At 47.7% G+C, this 21,231-nt stretch overlaps 1 long non-coding RNA gene across 1 annotated transcript; it reads right to left on the bottom strand.

Moving 5' to 3' along the window:
* Positions 1 to 11,473: 11,473 nt before the first annotated feature.
* Positions 11,474 to 17,441, bottom strand: LOC142409742 (uncharacterized). The gene is made up of 3 exons (XR_012775758.1): positions 17,297 to 17,441; positions 15,764 to 15,846; positions 11,474 to 12,285 (listed from the first exon to the last, which is right to left on the bottom strand). It is a non-coding gene; the product is annotated as an uncharacterized LOC142409742 (long non-coding RNA).
* Positions 17,442 to 21,231: the final 3,790 nt, after the last annotated feature.

Raw genomic sequence — 21,231 nt, forward strand, 5'->3', positions numbered from 1 at the left:
CAAGGGCTGGAGAAGCCCTCTATTTTCACAGCATTAACACTTCATTTCTGCAAGTGCAGTCTAACATTTGCCATCTTCTAATAAATCCCAGCACCTTGTCCATACTACAGTACAGGCTCACACTCTTAGGGCTGGCCCCAAGCCTTCTCCTGCCTGGAGTAGCCATCAACCCCTATGCTAAGCAAGTGCAAAGCACTGCCAGGTGAGCAAGGCAGCAGAGTAATCCAGTCCCGCTGTGTTTCGGAGCTGCAGTCACTGCCCAGGGGAACGTCTCAGCAGAGAGCTCGGGCTGTGTTGGCACTTGACCTCCGTGCACGCGTGCAGGGAGCCGTGCGGGGCAGGACGGCACTGCCCACGGCAGGGTTCAGCCCGCAGCTGCCCGCGCCCAGCTGGCCCTCATCGCTGGAAGCACCTTACACACAAGCCGTGAAAGCTGACCACGTGCCGCTGGTGCTCCCAGTCATTAATGAGCTCGTGCTCCTGGAGAGGAGGCTCTTGAGCTCTCAGCAGCACTTTCTTATGCCTGCAAAACATGCCGCTGAGCCCTCTTTGCTATTCGGCCCCCATCACATCCTGTTATTCCCAGAGCATTGCCAGCAGTTCAGAAAACAGCACAGGAAAACCAAAAACTCAGAGTTTACTTGTACTGGGTAATGTGGCCTGCTGACAACATACACAAGTGGCAGGAATCCTCCTGTGCAGAATGACTACTTTCCTTCATTAAATCAACTCATTAATTACAAGAAAAACACAACCCAGATAATTTAACCCTTTCATTTGAAGACCCCAAATCCTTTTCACCGGGTGGCCTGTAGGTAAGTGTGAGAAACAAGCAGAGAGCTCCGTAGGCAAGCTTCAGCAAAGCCCCAAACAGAAGTCAGCTCTGACGCAGGAAGGACAACCTGAAGTTCAAGAGGTCTTTCTCATAGGAGGAAATGTCTCTTACTCCCCTGTCCCTTCAGGAGTCAGCCCAGGAGCGCACGGGTTGTTCCTGCAGAAATGCAGCCAGAGCGTGGGGTAGCGAAGCTCTGCCTACGACCCCGGCAAAAGCATGGAGTCACCCACCCCCAGAGCTGTTGGCCGAGCAGCTCACACTTGCCTGCAGGTACCCAGTTCAGCACAGATAAGCCAGATTTGCAGACACCCATTGTGGTGGGTTGACCCTGGCTGGACACCAGGTGCCCACCAAGCCACTCTATCACTCACCCGCCTCAGCTGGACAGGGGAGAGAAAATATAACGAAAGGCTCGTGGGTCGAGATAAGGGCAGGGAGAGATCACTCACCGATTGCCATCACAGGCAAAACAGACTCGACTTGGGGAAATTAGTTTACTTTATTACCAATCAAATCAGAGTAGGATAATGAGAAATAAAACCAAATCTTAATAACACCTTCCCCCACCCCTCCCTTCTTCCCCGGCTCAACTTCACTCCCCATTTCTCTCCCTCCTCCCCCCAGCAGCGCAGGGGGACGGGGAATGGGGGTTGCGGTCAGTTCATCGCACCTTGTCTCTGCCGCTCCTTCCTCCCCAGGGGGAGGACTCCTCACACTCTTCCCCGGCTCCGGCGTGGGGTCCCTCCCACGGGAGACAGTCCTCCATGAAATTCTCCAGCGTGAGTCCTTCCATGGGGTGCAGTCCTTCGGGAACAGGCTGCTCCAGCGTGGGTCCACCATGGGGTCACAAGTCCTGCCAGCAAACCTGCTCCAGCGTGGGCTCCTCTCTCCACGGGTCCACAGGTCCTGCCAGGACCCTGCTCCAGCACGGGCTTCCCACGGGGTCACAGCCTCCTTTGGGCATCCACCTGCTCTGGTATGGGTTCCTCCACGAGCTGCAGGTGGATATCTGCTCCACCATGAACCTCCATGGGCTGCAGGGGGACAACCTGCCTCACCATGGTCTTCACCACGGGCTGCAGGGGAATCTCTCCAGCACCTGGAGCACCTCCTCCCCTCCTTCACTGACCTTGGTGTCTGCAGGGTTGTTTCTCTCGCATATTCTCACTCCTCTCTTCCGGCTGCTGTTGTGCAGGGTGGGTTTTTTTCCCCTTCTTAAATATGTTATCACAGGCGCTACCCGTGTCACTGATGGGCTCGGCCTTGGCCAGCGGCGGGTCCGTCTGGGAGCCGGCTGGCATTGGCTCTGTCGGACATAGGGGAAGCTTCTGGCTCCTTCTCACAGAAGCCACCCCTGTAGCCCCCCCGCTACCAAAACCTTGCCACGCAAACCCAATATACACCCATTATTTGCATTGCTTAAGCTTTGCGACCTGTTTGAGCTGGAAAGGGTTAGGGACTAGAGCTGGCTGACCTGAGGGAGACAGAACCTTCAGCACAGCTCCAGCAGAAAAGACATGTACTTTTGCAGCACCAGGCTTCCACACGCTTTGAAAGTGTCTCCACAGCAATGTTTCATCTTCAGGGCACAAATACCTCGCTGCAGGATGACTAGCTCCCAGGTCCAAGATATTGGTACCCGAGGTGTTCTGCAGCCAGAATTTGCAATGATTTCACCTCTGACTGCAGAGCTTTGCTCCAGAATCTAATCTTTCTTTTGAAAGACAGTACAACTTCTAACCTTATGTTTCTACAGGGATCTCTGACAATATAAATTGTTCAAGTATAGCTATACTGTAAGCTGCAATGTTGCATACAGGTATTAAAGCCAGCTTCATCAGAGATAATGAGTACCAGAAGCAGTCTGGCACGGAGATCTCTACTCAACACAACCTGCAATGTAGACATACAATGAATATTAACAGTGATAATACTTCACTGCTGATCTTTGCAAAAGCATCAGCTAATTCAATAAATGCCCTAAGAGAAGTGACCTGAGAAACATAATATAATAAACTAAACAAATCAAGATAATACGAACCTCACAGCAGAATGATGGGGTCTTGCCACCACATTCGTTCTTTTTCAGTTTCCTCCAGAGCTGTTACTTCCATGTTAGAGATGTTAAGTCCTTTCTTATTTTGTGACAAACTTTGGACAGTAGAATAGCATAAGGGACCCCTTGGCAATGCAGGTGGCTGATTCTTTAACATGAGCATAGGCTAAGTATTTGGTGAGTAACCTAGACACAGAAAGGGGAGAGAGGAATACGACCTGGAGGAAATTTATGTAGGGGATTAAGAACTTTTATTTTATTTATAATCACCAAGGCCCTAATCAGCATCATCTTCAATGGAAAGAGATCTCCTAGGACCGTGAATACTAAAAAGTGCTCTCAGGAAGCCAGTTTTGTGTCTTTGGCTTACAGCCTTAGCAATAACATCTAGGAGAGCAGATCTGGTGTCCCACATTGCCCCCATAAAATTGAGAAGATCTTTATTGCAGGGGAAGAAAAGACAAGCATCATCCAGATTAGTCTTTAGAAAAAGCGAAGTGTGCCTGCTTTATAGTTATGGTGAGACAAAGTGCATGTTTTTGCAGTCATCTGACATAAAATGTAGCTGAGCTTTCAACTATGAAACATCTGGAGAACACCAAAAGGTTTTTCTTAGCACTACTCTGATCTGAGAAATCAAGTCCCCTGTATTTCTGGCTTCTAGGCATGGAAGTGCCACCTGAAACATGAACATAAGGTTTGTCTAGTCTCTGGAAACAGTTTGAACAGTCATCCAGAGTTTAGCTAAGAACATTTAAAGAAAATTAGCATTCGGGTTCAGGGGCTGGAGCCGGTCACGCAATGATGGGATGTGCAGCTGTGCCCTTGCCAGAGAGGCTTCATTTTTTTTAGGCTGGCAGGAGACACTTCCCTGCCTGGGAGCTTCCATCAGCAGCCACCGTGGCAGAGAGGAGAGCAGTCAACTGGGAGAAACGAGAGTGGCATGTTGTCCCGCTGGGACAAGAGGACTTGCTCAGGGAGAGGCAGCTCCGCTTGCCCAGAGCTGGCCGGGAGCTGAGCTCCACCTTGCATGAAAGTACTGTGCACCCAGCTGGCTCCTGCCTGCTCGCTGCATGCGCTATGGACCGAAGAGCCAGAAAGCTGTGTCTTCTAGAGCCGCGAGGGACAAGGACATAAATATGGCTTAGCTCCCTATAGCCCTCCAGCCGCAGGAGTTCCTTCTTTTAATTCTCACCTCAAATCCCATCCATACACACAGCTGAGACAGCTCTGATCCTTTTCTTAGCTAAGCCTCTGTCATGGCTCCTAGCTACATTATGCAAGGGAGGACCAGCCACAGTTCAGGGATTTTTCACAAGAGACCACTCCTCGGAGAGCTCCTTCTGCACGGGCAGAGCAGGGTGCCTGGGAGAAAGCGAGACATCTCAGGATGGTTTTCTCTGAACTTGCTGGCACCAAGTGGCTCCTTCCTCCTCCTCTGGCCCATCCCTGGGCTGGACACTCGCCCTCCCTGATGAAGCTCCCCGTCTTTTCCCAAGCAGGGTCAATGATCTGCTTCCAGGTGAGGAACAGGTGGGTAGGAGTGGGTGAAAGCAATTTACCTGTTGAAGGGAGAGGACTCAGAGCTCGTCCCTGATTTCAATTCAGGAAAACTCCAGGAAAAGGAGGGAGAAGGGGAAATGTTTGTCCCAATGGGCAGAAAGAGCTGAAGGCCTTCCCCCGTAATGGATGAAAGGTCCCTCTGATGACCACAGCATCTCACCATGCTCTTCATCCAGATCCAAATCATACCCCTGTAAACCTCCGAGACATGTTTACCCGTACCGTAAAGCCAAAATGGCAGTGTGTGCCACCGTCCTCCACCGCGTGGCTGTCGAAAAGAAAAAGAAAAATGTTATCTATCTGCATTACTCATCTACATTGGCCAAATTCCTAAACTGCCTGAAATACTCTCCTTGTCTGAAAAAGCTTTCTCATGCTGGTCAGAGGGTGTGGGTATGTGTGTGGGTTTCTGAAAATCCATATTGCTGTGCCTCAGGTCATATATCACCCTGCACATCCTTGGCCTCAGTCACCACTGGGAAACTACAAGGTGCGCCAGGAGCCCAACAGCTTGTCTTGATCATGCCCTGCCTAGAGCTGGGTACTGCTCAGGCCGTCTCCAGCCCTTCAGCACCAACGCCACGGCCACAGGCACGAAAGAAAGCCCGGACAGACGTATCACTCCCCCTCGAGCGGCTCCGTCCTTAATTTATCCTGATAAAGCCCAATCGGAATAGGCACAGAGGGCAGATGCCAATTATTTCTGCATTTAACAGAAGATGAGCTGCCTAGGGTGGCATATCTGTTGACCGGGACAGAAATACCTTCTGGCTCATTGTTTCTGGCCAGCGTGCAAACAGCAAGGTGGTGGAGGGGAGTGACTCAGGGCCAAGTTAAGGCAAATAGCATATGGTTAACTGGGAACTAGGATTTCAGGTGCTTTAAATCGTACAGTTAAACATTGTCGTAAGTGCTATTTAAGGTCACTGTAACCTTAACGTTATTTTCATGAGCATGTTTCTTAATGAAACTGAGAGCATAGAGAAGAATTCCCGATAAGCTGTAATTAACAGTTCCACGTTGCACTTGTGCTCTTCAAGTACAAAGAGAAAAACGCCCGCTGAAAGGCAGACAGCAGCAAGATGAATCTCTGACAGCACGGAGGAGCCAGGAAAGTCTTCAGAGCTGGTTAGCCAGGATGCGGGACGCCCCTTCTCCCGCTTGGGACACAGCCCCACTAACCCCCTCTGAGCCAGGTATCTCGCCTGTCTGCCACCGCAAGAGCAGGTGCAGCCTTCGTGAGGAGCGGAGTTACGGCAGAAGCAGGCAGGAGCTATCAACAGCACCGAAAAATGCTCTAAATTCGTGCCGCCGTCGTGCAATCTTTTAAAAGTGTAGAAACAGAATAAATATTTAAGTAGTAATAATTACATATTAATACATCTTATTAACTAGAAGATCCACTTATAATCAAGCTGATTCACTTTATGAGCCTGACATAAATTTTTGCTCTCCCTCCTACCACTGTTCTTATCTCCTTTTCTCACCCCAAATAATTCGCTTCTCTTCCTTGCTGCATCTTTTCTAGGACATGGATTTATTTCCCACCTTTATGGTAAAGCACGTAGCACTTTTTTCTGGTGCTCAGAATTAATTAACAATAAAATCTTTTTATTACGATCTGACGACAATTTGCTCTCCTTTATTGGCAGCTCACCACAGTGCCGACTGCGACCTGAACTGCAATTTAATCCTCATAGAAATTCAAAGCTTTTACAGCTCAGTGTAGCTACCAGGTTAGTGCTCATAACAGTCCTCTTGGCTGCAAAGCAGAAGCAGCTTGAAACGCTCATCTGGCAAAATGATGAAACTCCCGTCTTCCACTACAAAGGAATTCCATGTGAAAACACAACAATCTGGGAAATAACCTGTGAAAAATATCCTACCCAGTTTCTCACACATCCCATAAAAGGGGCTTGCACCCTGCACAGCAGACGGGGTTTGAGTCGAATGCAATAAAAAGTGCTTAACTTTCCTAAAAGTCACAGCAATGTATTTATTTTTGAAGCTGTATCACTCAAAATAGCCTAGACAATTAATGGAAAACTTTCCAAAACATTCCAGCCCTGGCACTAAGCGTGAGAAACTCCAGGCTGAGGGGAGCCCAGAAATAGGAGCCACAGATCTGTCAACTCCAGAGGCCCTGCAGTGCCCCGCAGCGAGGCTGATCCCATACCTCTGCCTGCTGGGACTGAGATCTCTCTCCAGGTGGCAACTGAGGAGTATAAGAAAGTCACGGAAGATGTTGGAGCCCAGAGGACATCACGCATCCCTGTAATGTCCGGGGCGCGATCCAGGCAGATCAACACGATGCTAAAGATTTTTTAGTTTCTACCCTTTCCATCTGTGTTATACTGGAACATCTTTACTCCCAGGGCGGTGGGAGAAGGGGACTTCAAGGATGGCAAGAATATTTATTGAAAGGATAGCCCCAGCGGAACTGCAACCGATAAAAACTGCTGACCCGCAGCAGGCCAGCGAGCGGTTACATCACCATTTCTGATTGAAGAATCAGGTACGCGCTCTGAGCCTGGCAGTGTCCCTTGCCATTGTGATCGCTTTAAACAACGATCCAGGTATTGCTAAGCGTCCACAAACCCGCCGCTAACTTATTTTGAAGCTCTTGCAGAAACGGAGCTGCTGTCCTGTCACGACTTTATAAAGTCATCCAGCGTGGGAACCCCTTGCACTGGGATCGTGCAGGTCCGGTTGTTTTGGATGAGAAACCCTCAGCAGTGACAGCTCTGCCTGGCAAGACTTGGTGATTAAATGCCTGCACAACTCCAGCCTCTGCCGGCGGTGGGACAGGTCAGCAGCCTGTGTGTGACGTACCCACCCTCCTCGCTCAGCCCTTCTCATTCATTTTGTCGGGGTTTCAGTGTCAGCATTCAGCGTTTCTCTCCCACGTTGGGCTTAAGCACCGAGGCAGCACAGGAGGATGAGAAAGCCAGGCTGGCCCGCGCCGTGTTGCAGCCCAGAATTAATGAAGCGCAAAAAGTACACCGACGGTCGGGGTGGTGAGAGAAGCACTGGCAGGAACCCCCTCCCTGAAGGCAGCTGGGATCTGGTGCAGGTGCACGTAACCTCCTTGGCGGCAGGCCTGACTTTGCTGCGGCTAGGTGCTGGGAGCACTTGGCTCCAGCTGGAGGTGGTGAGGGTTTGAGGGCATTGGCTTTGGGGAACTGAGTTCTCATCATCCCTGTTTGGTATCTCCGCACTTGCGGGCCCTTTCCAGCCCCGAGTCCGGTAGCAGGCACATGGGCAGCCCGATTTGCTGATCAGAATGAAAGGAGATTTGGAGGTGCAAGCCTGAGGGCAGGTTTTTCCTCCAAAGCTTGCCAGTGCTGGTGCCCGAGCTGACAGCCTCACCATGAACATACCTGACACCAGGGGCTGTCTATTACAAAACATCCCAAAGGACTGCTAGAAAATGTAGCATTTGGGACATAGTTAGCAAGAACGTAAGTTATGCTTTACTGAGTGAAACCAATGGTTCATTTTGCCCTCTCACCCCGTCTCTGGCAGTGGTCAGAAGAGATGCTGTCTAGGGAGAGCTCATAAACCTGGCCCCTTCCTGCAGTCCGTGCCTCTCATATTCCCCTGGGATACCTGCCCCTCTTGTATGGGATGCTGGAGGGTACAGTCCTGCTATTCCACATAGGATCCGGTTATGGCAACAGAGCCGATAAGTGTAGCTAATCGCTGCCTTAACCCATTAACAGCATCTGTTTCCACCACCTCCTGTGACAGCAAGGTCCAATACTTCACTACTCACTGTGCAACAACGCTTTATCTTTTACCTGTTGGAAAAGAACCTCCTACACGCTCCACCAAGTGCCGCCTGGCCCCAGAGCAGTGGGACTTGGTGCATGGGAGTTCTTCATCCACCCTATCCACTACCTCCATGATTTGTCCTCTCAGCCAGCCTTCCCCTTCCCCAAATAGAGGAGCCCCAGACTTTCTGTCTCTCCTTGAAAGGCAAGGTGCTTCATCATTAGGAAGCCATTTTTATAATATGCACTGTATAATAAAGAAATGTAATAGCGATTACATTTGTAATAGTAATAGGGAAGGTCAGATTAATATTCTTTAAATATTCACATTTTAGGACAAACATTTTTTCCCCCCTAAAGGTGAATGCTTTAGAAGTGCTGAACAAAATGACCTCCACCACTTTTGCACAGGAGAAGGGATGGGAATTATGAAGTAAGAAATGTCACTATTTAAAAAATGACCCCTCATTTTTGCTCATAATTGTCTCCAATACCTGAATGCAAGGCTTGGCAATGAAGAGCTGCCACTGCGGGAGCACAGCAGCCAGAAAAACAGAGTGAGAAATGGGAGAAACTGCTTAAGGCGCTGTGAGTCTAAGCGGTACTCTTTGAACGCTTCCATGTCTGCAGAGATGCTCAGCACATTACTGCGGCATTGCAGATGCAGAGCTACATCCTTGCATGCATGTACACGTGTGCACATGTGTTTCACGTGCTTAGATTAGTTTCGAGTCTAACTCGAGTTTGCAGCAGGCACTACTTTATCTGATGCTAGCTGCAGACAAGGAAAGTATCTCCCACAGGAGCTAAGAGCCATCACAAGCCTGACCATTTCTGTCTGAAGGTCACAGCAAGATCAAAGAAATGTGCCATCTCTAGCAAATAGATAACTACTTGCGCGTGTAATTACTCTACAACTGTGTCTGCTGCAACATACCTCTCTCTGCAGAGAGACGATGAAAAAGCCTATGTGCAACAATTATAATCATATTGCTTAATGGCATGCTGAAGAACACTTACAGGTTATTTTAGCGCAGTAAAATCCATGTAGACAAAAATAACCATATCAATAGGCCCAGGTTTTAAAGCCCCATGGACAGCTGGGTGCGATCTCAGCCCGCAGACAGTTACGCTACGGTGTGTCAGCGCAATACCAGCCTTTCATCCTCCGTAGCCTGGCTCTTTCCTGCTCCAAGCAGCCGTCTCAGCCTGGCAGGCTCTGTCCAAGCTCCAGCACAGGGCAAGCTCAGGCCCCACCATCGCAGCACCTCGAACACGCACTGGGCTCTCATGTGCCACGCTCCTGCCCCGACTGGGCAGCAGCAGCCCCTGTACCCGTGTCTCCAGGGATGGGAGGCAGCTCTTCCCTACCTGGCAGCCCTAGGCGCAGCTGAGGGCAGCAGGCACAGAGCAAGGGGGGAAGGAGATACCAGGTTCCCTCTATCATCAGGTCCAGGGAGGAGCTCGCTGGGAGGACAGCTGTGGCAGGAGAGGACGTCTCATAGGGCCATTTGGTCCCTGCCAAGCTCTGAAGGACGGGTTTGCTCTGAAAGGTTTCCAGCTCTGAAAGGTTTCCAGCCCTCAGGGACTTCTGCAACCCTCCCAAGATAATCCAGGATAACATAGATTTTAGATAGATTTTATCTATTCTATTTTTTCTTTATTTATCTCTTCTGCTCTCCAAACATCACATCCTCATTAAACTCTGAAGGCTGTCGTACAAGCAGCCTCATTGTGTTTGGGATTTGGTCTGTCCAAAGATGGGTGGCTGCTCCGACCTCAGTGGTCGTGGCTGCGCCCTCCAAGCTCTGGCCCACCCGAGGCCGCTCTCACCACCCCCATGAAATTCAGCTTTGAAGCCTAACTTAAAAACTCAGTTCCCACATCTAGGCTTTACAGCATCTCCCAGAGCATTTCTTTCTCTTCCAGTGTTTGCAGTGAGACCAAGACGCAGACTTAAGATGGCTTGTTTTTCAAGAGCAAAGATCCAATGTCATTAGACTCTTCTCTGAGCAGTGGTGCCAAGGAGAAGAGCCACATTTCATACCTCTCAGCTGGGGCAGAGCGTGCTGCAGCTAATAATTTTCAAGGAATGGCCTGAGATAAGCCCTTCTTGTATTTGGAAGGAAAAACCTGCTTCTTATTCTTACAGCTTATAAATAACGTTTGTCAAAAAGGAAAAATGGGAAGAGATGGAGAAAAAATGAAACATGGACATTTCCAGTGGATGGGAAAGGAGGCTCGTTCTGTTTCTCAGAAACTACCCTTGTAAATTGTCATTTTTGAGGTGCTTTACAACAAAAGCATCTTCAAATCAGAAAGCCAGCTGCTCTCCCCTCCTTTGCCAGCTCTTTTTCTTGCAGAGGAGCTAATACACTAAAGCTGGGCCTGCCAGGTGTAGACATATCAAGGCATTGCAGGGGTTTGGATTTGGGACTGAAGAGGGTACGGTTTCACTCAGTACAGAGGCAAGGGTCAGATGTGAAGACAGAACTGAGATTTCAAAGAGACGAAGCTTTCCTTCATGTGAGGGATGTGGATTGATGGTCAAACCTGAGGTGTCGGCACCCATGAGTCCCTCTGGTTTGGGAGCGACCTGTACCTTTCCCATGGACTTCAACTTGCTGGAGAGGAGAAGCTCAGTCAGCTATACCCATGGGGGGTTACCCGTTTCATCCATAGGCAGACCTATCCCTGTGTTAGTCCACTCATCACATCCCATACACAAGTTTATTGTGAACCCTCTCAGGCCTGGCTCTTTACGTATCCAAAAGGATGGAAAATGCTTGCACAATGACGAATCGGAGAAGGACTGTGCATTACTGCAATACAACACGCAGGAGCCACCTTGAAATACTAGGCTTCATCCCTGGCCAGCCTCAGTCTCCCTTTTCACTGAGAGAGATCAGCCCTCAAATAGGCAAACGTTGCCTTTAATAACATATAAATAAATAAAACGGATTTCTTTAAAAGGATGCTGCCAGCCACGTACAGGTGAAAGCTATCCCATCGACACAGGCAGGCCCTGAGAGCAGCCCAGGGGGCTCTGCCACCGTCACCGGGTGCTCCCCCTCCGGCGGGGGAAGCCCACATCCCCAGGGTGGAGCAGGGTGCGCCCATGGCACAGAGCAGAGGATGGCTTTGAAGGGCAGGGGCAGCAGTTCGCAGCCTGGCCTGGGCCAGGGTCCCTTCTCAGCAGCTCTCAGCCAGATCCTCTGCCAGGAGCATCCCAAAATTTTTGTCTGTTCCAGTGGCACTTCAGAAGATGGACCCTGCATGGTGCACCAAGAATTGCTCTGGCTTTAGCTGCCTGTCTCTGAGGACACATCACTGCAAATGGCCCACCAAGTGGAAAAGCGGAGCTGGAGGGAGAGCGTGGGCAGGCTGGGGACGGCTGCCAGCCGCCCCTTACGCACGGCCGGCAACCTGCTCCAGCGTAGCCAAGTCAGCTTCTGTGCGGCTGACTTTAGTCCCCCAGACCTGGGCTGAATGCCATTTTCCCCATAGCGGCGTAAAGGACAATTTAAGTGAGTTTAAGCCTCTTGCTTTGAGCTATGTCTTAAATTGATTTGAAAGCATCAAATGAAACCAGCTGAAAGGCTGCCCTGTGACTGAAATGAGTACAGATTTGTGTGGCCACGATCCCACCACTGTCCTTGCAGCCTTAGCGTTCACCTGAACCTGGAGGTGGCCTTTGCTGATCTGTGACCAGCTCACACAGTGATGAAGCGCAAAATTAAATGGGACAAATCCATCTTGTGCGTTCCCCTGCAGAGCAGAGGTGAGATGCTGTCAGAAACACATGGGTTTTCTTCAGTAGGTTGTACGTGCACCAGACATGGGAGACCAGTGAGGAAGGAGTGCAACACAAGGGAAGACGGACCAAGTTAAAAACAAACAGATGGAGAACGATGGAGGTTTGCAGAACAAGGTGGAGGACGACAACCACACTCAGGAAAGGAAAAACCCCAATCCTTAATGGGCAAGGAGAAGCAAATGCTCCACTTCTTCCCATCTCCCTCCTCCTGCCTTCTCCTCCTTCAGGTTCTTCGTAGCACCTGGATCAAAAAAAAGAGCTAAGAATAAGCAATGTGAGAGTGTAATCAGCAGCGAAGGAAGTGAAGCATTTTCTGCTTGCTAGCAGAAAACTAGCCCTGTCATTAAATAACACAGGTTGACAGCCTTCTATGATGTGGGGAAGTGGGAAATGAAAGGTCTGAGCCAGTAAAGTTGAGAATGACAAATGGGAATCACAATGAAAAACGTCCAACGGATCTAGAAATTAAAGTCCAGCCTCCCGGAGTCTCAGAGGGAGCCGCAACGAGAGACCCCTCGCTAGAGGAGCAATTTTGGGGAATGCCAGGAATTCCTCAGCCATGCGTCCCATGCATGACAAGGAAAAGCCAGGAGGCTGTTCCTCTCATGGGCACACTCAGCACTGCCCTGGCTGCATCGGGACATGCCTGCTGGAAAAAGAAAAGAGCACAGTTACCAGAGCAAGTGAAAGGAGGTGTATGGTAAGGAAGAAGAGGGAGAACAGAAGGTGGATTGATCATACCGCAGATGAGGCAGGACAAAACTGAGGGCTGGTAAATCTGGGGTACTGTGGGAGAGGAATAAGGATGACGGAAGATCTGGCTGTTATCTGGGGTGCCATTAGCACCATATCCATCTAAAAATGAAGTTGTTTTAAATCATCTGCAGCAGAAATGATTTGTGATGGCATCAGACCGTTAGGTCATTGCCCATTCATCATGAACTGGGGCTCATCCAAATTTCCATGCATAGTTAGGCCACCAGCCACTACAGTATAAATAAGAAAACTTGCAGATCATTTTTGGCTCAGATGCTTTTTTTTCACTAATAAAACACTGGAACCAGCGACCTGGCACTGCCTTCCCTGGACTGAACTGAGGCAGACTCTGCACATTGATCCAGGTGCCCATTTTTTGCCCCTGGACTTGGCAGAAATCAATAAATGTGCTACAGCCAGTCCCCTGAGATTTAGAAGGGTTTGCAGGTACTTCTGATTTTGCACCTCCACTGATTTTGTCATTTCTTGACCTCAGCCCATGTGTCATGCTTTGCTGTGGATTTGTTGAAGTCAGGAGTTCACAGCTTCGACCACGAGATTCAGAAGATAGTTTATGGATACCAGGGAGGTCAGAAATTAAGTGGGACAGACAGACACACCTTAAGAAAAGCGCTTTCCTCCCCTCTCTGAAGAGCAATCAGCTGCAACACTGAAAATCTTGTTCAGCAGCTTGGTCTCCTTAAAATGCCCCAGTCTCACTCTATTTTTGTGTTGGGTTTTTTCTCCCCAAAACTATTTTGCTGCATTTGGGAACCATTTTTCCAATGCTGTTAGACACTTTCCAGCTATGCTGCGCTTGAGGTGCAATGCCCTACCACCACCCCACCTGCTGAATATGAGCTCAGCTACTGGGGCACCACCAGCCCTTTCTAGGGATTTGAGATTTTAGAAATGACAAGAACAGACTTCCCCAGGGGAGCTGTCTGAAGGAGCAGTGACGCATTTCCTACATTTGTCCTGTATGCTTTGGGTCTCCTTGATGTGAAATTAACAGGGAACAGGAGCAAAAGGCGAAATCTGAATGACTGAAGCGAGAAGCAGAGGAGCTGCGTTCCCCAGGACTGCCTCTTGCTCCTTTGCTCGCGAGGCGGGCTGGCCCCCGGTGCTGTGACAACCTCCCCCCTCAGTTCAGCAGCACTCCAGTGCCCAGTTCCTCAGCAGGCTCCTTTGTACAAGTCTGCTGGGTCGCAGCAGGAGCCCAGGCTGCCAGCAGTGCACAAACACACCTAGCCAGGAGCCTGAGGCGGGGACATACACATTGAACGCCTTTTATTCTCTGTTGATGGAAAAAATGTCATTTACTCGCTACATGTTTTCACTGTTAAAAGAAAGAGGAGCTTGTTGATACACAAGCAATACTGCTTTCATACACTGACAGCATTAAACCAGTGCAGCTCCCTCAGGATGGACACAGCTGCCGGATTCAAGGTGTTTATAGCACTGCATTGGCAGGGGAATGAACTATAACCATGTAACAGACTTTTGCACCCCCCTTTGACAGCATCCGATCAAATGTCAGTTAGATAAACAAAAAGACCATCCAAAAATCCACCCCCAATCAAAATAATAATTAACAGCATGTAAGCAAGGTCTAAAGTTCTGGCTATCATTACAGAGAATGATGCATCCAGAGGAACCTCTTCAGGCAGTCTGTAGTAGCTTAGAGAATGAGTCACTTGATGCATCGCAGTGGGCATTAATAGGCATAGCTAGTAAGGACCATTGACATTTAAGTACTTTACCACTGAAGACACAGCCAAGGTGTTCCTCAAGCTCAAACAGTTGATATCTGCTCATGTCTCCTTGCCACTATGGTCCATCTCCTCAACTCGCTCATCATCAAGTTACCTTACAAGGGTTTTGTTTGCACAGTGCAGCTCTAGATGGGCAAGCAGTTTCAGCAGAGGCAATAAGGACCACAAAACCAACTTGAACTCCTTCATTGTCCCCTCCGTGTCAAAGCTGCAAGGGCAGCAAGGCTAGCACACCTGTAGAGGAAGTTTCTCTTCCTCTGCCACACATTGTAATTGGGAAACTGGACTACCTATCTCTGACACTGTTGCCCTACATCTTTTTATGTCACTACCACCACAATCCACTGGCAAATGTAGGAAGAAGGGTGGAGAAGCCTTTTTTTTGCCTATCAAACTAGCACACCTAGAGTATTGAAGTCTCTGGGGTTAAAATGTGCAAAATAGCTTGTGTAGCTTACCACAGGATCTGCCTGAACACCAGCACTTCATTCCACAGATGCCCGTACTACATTTACCATTACTCCCTGCATCTCCCATCCTTAAAAGAAACAAAGAGCCAGCTAGAGAATAGAGTACTTCAAAGATCAATCCATGTGAAGACTTTGAAGTTCTTCCTTGTAAAAACAGTTAACTGACCGACAGTACCTCCGCGCAGGAGCCTTCCAGCCAAGCAAACTGAAGCAGCGTTGTATCAATCAGGGTCTTTCTCCCCCCTCTTCAAACCCTAAATGCAGTTTGGGAATTCGCGTTGGTAGAAACACGTGCAGCCACTTTAGCTGACGTTTTTCAGACAGCTGACTCATTGAGAGTCTACTCACTGCCTGGTGTTTAGAAAGGGGAAGGTGAAATTAAATCCTGCTGACCATACAGCTCATCCCCAGCAAGGCAGGCACTGCCACATGTCTCGGTGATCAGAGACTTGCTAGAAAAATTCTGCCTAGCTCTCCTCAAACTACCACAAGAAATATCGATCAGTTTTCACCCTGAAAATATGAAGTGTGAAAAACGAACTATCTAGGGAGAACCAAGCTCTCATTACTGACCACTAAGTTCAGAGAAATTATCCTGAACTAGCTAGACTTTGGCTTCAGTCCAGCACAGCAACTCCTACATCCTCGTCCTTGCCCTCATGGATCATTTGGGGTATTTTATTTTTTTTTTTTTTACAGTGTGCCTAAAACACAGCACCTCATGGCTTTTGGAATCCCCTTCAAGTTGATTGTGTTTTCCAGGCTTCCCCCTTCATCTTTGTTCGGGATATAAGTATAGCCCTGTAAAGACAGAAGTGAGAAAATCATATTGGTTTTACTGGCATGAATTTCCCATCTTGATTCCAGCACAATTTGTTTCCTTGCCCAGCAGCTCCATTTAACTTCCCAGGAGGGAAGGAAAAAAAAGAAAACAAACAAAAACTCCCCCCCAAAACCTCACAGGTAATTATAGAAAAATAAGGCTGGTGAGGTTACCGACTTCATCGTCTTCCCTAAGTGAAGTTCTGAGATTTAAAAAATGAGTGCTTATTTGGCAAGAGACAGTTTGTTTAGGTCTGGAGGTCTGTTTTCATATTTCTTCTCAAGGGAGCAGGGGTTTTTGGAAAGCTACTAAGTTGCATTTAAAAAAAAAACAACAAAAAACCAAACCAACAAAAACCCTAAGAAACCTCATTTGGCTCGTGTCCTTTTTTGAAGTATTTGACTGGAAGAGCAAAGTGTGATGCTAACACATGGTGTGTGGAGCGAAGGGGAAGGAACACGTGCCAAGGTCACCTCCTCAGCAGTAGCAATGGCAAGCTTCACAGCAGTGATATAAAACCTCCCTCTGATACAAGATACCACTCACAGCTACTTTTTAAGAGCTATAAAAATCCAGAGCAGGCACACATTAATTAAAGTAGTTCAGAGAGAAGCACTGCATGTCAGTCTTGGCAGCGGGTGACTGAAGGGCACGTAGCGTGTATGGGAGCAGAATGCCCATGGACAGTTAGCTAAAATATTTCAGTTTTTATCACCTCCAGGTTTGTCAGTGGGCAGCACAGATGGTTTGCAGCTGGGGAGCCAGTCAGCATGCCTGCAAGGAAGCAATGTGACCTGTGTCATGAAGCAAAGCATACCATAAGGAAGCTTTTCTCTGACTAGCCCAAATCGCCTTCGTTGACATTTAAGTCCATAACCTCCTGTCCTAGCTAGACTAGAAAGCAGACCACGACGATCCCCCTCCTCTACACGACAATATTTTTCTTATTTATCTCCTTGTCCCTCAGTTCTTTGTTTCCCCTAAGCTAGACAAACTCAGTTCTTCTGGGCTTTGCTCATAGGCCACTTTTCCATGCTGGTGTCCCCTGCAGATCACAGGACTCACCTTCCAGAGGGGCAGGGCCTGAGCAAAAGAGGCAGTGAGGAAGACAAGGACCCATCTGGGCTTCCCTCAGCTCCTTTCCCTCCAAGGTTAGGGCAAGGCAGGCTGAGACAGTTGGGGTTATTGCCCAAGTGCAAACCTGCTAGCTACAGCAATTTCTCTTTCTTGTCCCCTACTGCAGCCCATCATGAGAAATAAGCTTTTGCTATGAACCCACTGACAAGCCACAGCTGGTGGTGAAACACATCCAACTAAAGGATGATGCCTAGCAGGAAGACTTTCTGTTTTTAACTGGTGATTATTCCAATCGAGTGAAATAAAGATAATCCACTTTTTTAGCTCTTATGTCTATCTACCTGTACTTACCCCACCTCCTGGTTTCTTTGTCCAGAGTTGCAGCAGGGCTTCCCCACTGCTGGTAGCAAGGGCACCCTCTGAGATTTCACTACACACTGGAAGCCTTGAAAGCAGTGGAGAAGAACTGGGGGCATGGAGCTAATGGGGCCAGAGCCCAGCGGCATTAAGAGTCCTAACGCCCATTTACAAAGTAGAGAAAAAAAAAGAAAAAAGATACTTGGGTATTCTTGAGGGTCTAATACTCAGCACCATCTAGTGGTTGTCACCTATGGCTATCCTGCACAGAACATGCACTTGGCAGTTTTCTGTCCCGTAATCAATTTGTCAAGAGACAGGCAGTCTAGTCTGATATCTTCCGGGGCTCTGTAAGGATTTCTTAAGTTCTAATCTTACAGCTTAGACTGACTTTTTTTCTAGTGTGGGGAAAATATCTGTAAAATGGAGCTGGTCTTTCAGACATCAGCACAGCGCTTTGAGATGTGCAGCTGAACAACATCTAGTATTGCTACCCATATATCACAGGAGAAGCAGAGGGGGGAAGAAGAGGGTGTAACGCTTTTAAAGCATATGGAAAGCATCACCCGAATAGCAAAAATCTGACATAAATCTATATACACATACTTAGAGCTCTGATTTGGGCTCTCCATAGCCCTTGCTAGACAAGTAGGGATAACGATTTTTTATTCACAGTGCGTTGATAGGAGGTCCCACTCTGATTTTCACAAATTGCCACCAGCAGTCAGTCTCTCTGCTTTTATTTACGGGTAAAAGTCCTGGACAGAGTCAGGGCACAGAGGAAAAAGGGGAGAGCAATTGGCAGATCTCAGCTGATGCAAAGTACTGTTTGGTGTTTTTCAAAGGACAATCAATTGGAAAGGACTTGCTGTTAATCAGTGTGAAACAGATACATGTCAGATCCCCACAGAGCACACTACAATATGAAACAGCTTCTCAGAGCAGCAGTTCTTTGTGGAGGGAGTTTGGACAGGCAGTTTTTCTCTTAAGCCTGCATTTCTGACAGCTGCCTAGTACCTTTTTCCCAGACTTGTCACATTTGTGCTGAGATATATAAATTCTTCTGTTCTTTTTTTTGCTCCTTAACCACTGCACAATCTTTCCATTTTTTTAAGCAAGGAAAGATAGAAGCTGTATTTTATATAATCTATAGCTGAAGCTGTAGTTTGTCCTGTACAAGGAAATGGTTTCTTGTTATCTGAAGAAGATATCTCTATTTTACAGTGAAAGCCTCCATCCTCTTTTTTTTCCAGTTCTCGTTACTCCCCCATCTCAGAAACTGAACTTATCCAATAGCTTGCAAAGAAAAATAATAAAAGATGTTTTTGCTCTGTTTCCTGGCGACCAACACCACTGAGACCCCAGGTAGTATCACATTGGCTAATTCAAGACAAACAAGCACCATGATAGTTAAGTGGGAAGAGAGGATGCAGCACTAACCTTGGTGCAGAAAATCCTTGACACAGCTGTCTGCTGTTCATGACGGAATTCACAGTGATAATCTGTTCTGAATATGGGAAATTATGTTCCATGCATGTTTATTTGGCTTTTTTTTTTTTTTCCTTACCAAGCTTAACCATCTTGGCTCTCTTGCATTACCCTCTCTACCTGTAAAAGCATTTAACAGAACTCCCTTGATGTGGGGGCTAATACAAGAGGGCACACTGTGGCTCCCTTAATAACTCACAGAGAAAGCTGGATATGTCTTCTTTGCACTTAACTCAAACTGCCTCTCCCTTTCTCCAGAACAATGTACCCCTGAGGCTGGGGAAAAGCCGTTATGCCAATAACACAGCACTACGTAGAAATGAGAGAAAGGGCTTTAAAATGGCCCTTATTCCCAAAGAACATCAAGGGGATGACACATTTGTGTCAGACTGTGGGAATGAAGGCGGCAGTATAGGTCTGGACTACTGTGGAGGCCTGAAGGAAGGAGGAGACCGAGGAGCAGCAATGGGAACTGACATACTGGTTCAGACTGGAGGTGCCTCTAAATCAGTACAGAACGCTGCACGCTGGCGAGGCCTCCTGGTGACTCCTTATTACAGAAGCTCCCTCTGCATGTGAAAAAGGCCAAGTTACTCAAAGGCATTTAAGGCACAGAACCAGGGCAACGAGGTACTTCTCATAGCTAACCATGCTGCCTTCACTGAAAAAACCCCACCAAAACCATGTTATAGATAGTGCAGAGTTCAGATACTCCCTAGGGAGCCAGAGCAATAGAAATGCAACAGGAAGATAGCTTCCCATCCCTGCCATTAGTAAATACCAAACAGAGAAAAACGCAAGAAGCCCATGAGGATATGTTGTCTTCAGTCCTGTCAGTCATGGATGTGACAGTTGGGACCTTTAAAGACTGTCAAAGGAGAGAAACCAAAGCACTCCAAATGCCAAGTCTGTCAGCAGCCTAATTAACATGTCATGTATGGTCTGCTCAGAAATGCAGCACTTACTGCACCTCCAACTGCCAGACTATCAAAAATAATGCTCAGCTGGTAATTCCTGCACCTTGCAATAATGTCTAAGTTACTGCAAAGCCAAGAAAAAGCCAAACTGTAGTGTTTGGGAAGACAGAAATCTGTTTGTAGCCCAATGGGGAAGGCAAGCTAACCTACCTACCACAGGGGCTGTTGGTACTCCCGCCTCAGGGGAGTGTCTCTGGAAACATGTACCTAGCCATATTCTTAGAAAAGCACATCCATTTCACATGGGCAAAACACCTGAAACAAAGAGAATGGAGTCACGTTCTGCAGGGAATTCATAAACCAAGACAGGTTTGGGGACCTCAGCAGCTGGACTGTGCTCCCCTGCAAGAACCAGTTTGAGGCAGGTGGCATCAAGTGCCAGGTAAAACGGAAAATTTCTCTCCCCCATCTCTGGCAGCATACCTTGGGCAAACTTACAAATGTAAAGTGACGAGACAGAAAGAAAAATCCCATGTTGTGAAAGCCAGCCCACACAGAGAGGCATGGCAATTCTCTCCCTCCGCAAACAAAAATGGATGTGCATGGTTTAGTGCACGAGGGTCCTAGTATAGGTAAGATACTTGGGGCAACCTAGATGAATGCTCAGATTGAGCAGAATCTAAGTTTTTATTTAAAAAGGTAGATCTGTAGCCATCATGACTGACCAAAACGACCAGCCCAAGGACAGCACCTGAATCCACCGAGAGCCTCAGAACAACAATTCAAGTATACCTGAGCAAACTTGCTATCGCGTTGCTTGGAAGTACAGTGTTGCTGCCAGCATGGGCTCTTCCACAGCTGATCTCTGACAGACAGATCAGGGAAGGCAGTGGAAAAGGAAATTCAGAGGATGAGGTCCAGGTGTTACTGTAAAGAATGACAGATTCACAAGGACAGGATGAGTCACAGGGAAAGAAGAGAAAAAGCAGGCATGCAAAAAAGGAAAAAAGAGCTTCAATAGTGGTAAGTCTGGTAAAAGACCCAATTTTTACTGAATGTAACAGTTAGCGATGAAGACATAAATGGAAATTTTATCTATAGACTGGCAGAAAATTTAAAATCATAATCATATAAAAATAATCTATTTCTGCACAATAAATATACTGCTTCCTCTCCTCTTTCAGGCTGACTTAAAATGATGCAAGTTAAGGATATCTTACAAACAACAAAGAATCTCAGTTAAGAAAATATTTATGAAGGAAGTTTTCCTTGCAAATTTCTATTTCTGAACAAGTGATTTGGAAAAAAACCCCCAACAAACCACAAAACTCTTCAATGATACCACTGACTCCTTAAAATTAGAGGACCTGTAGTCCAATTCTTGTCTCGAAATCATTTTCTTGTCTCAACAAACAGAAAAGACAGCACTCCTGTGGTCAGCCTATTGGTTCCATTAAACAAGGACAGCTTTATCAGGAGTTCCTGTATCAGAACAAAGGGAGAAAACGAAAGCAGAATGAAGAA

This window comes from Mycteria americana, chromosome 5 (assembly GCF_035582795.1).
Source record: "Mycteria americana isolate JAX WOST 10 ecotype Jacksonville Zoo and Gardens chromosome 5, USCA_MyAme_1.0, whole genome shotgun sequence".
Lineage (NCBI taxonomy): Eukaryota > Metazoa > Chordata > Aves > Ciconiiformes > Ciconiidae > Mycteria > Mycteria americana.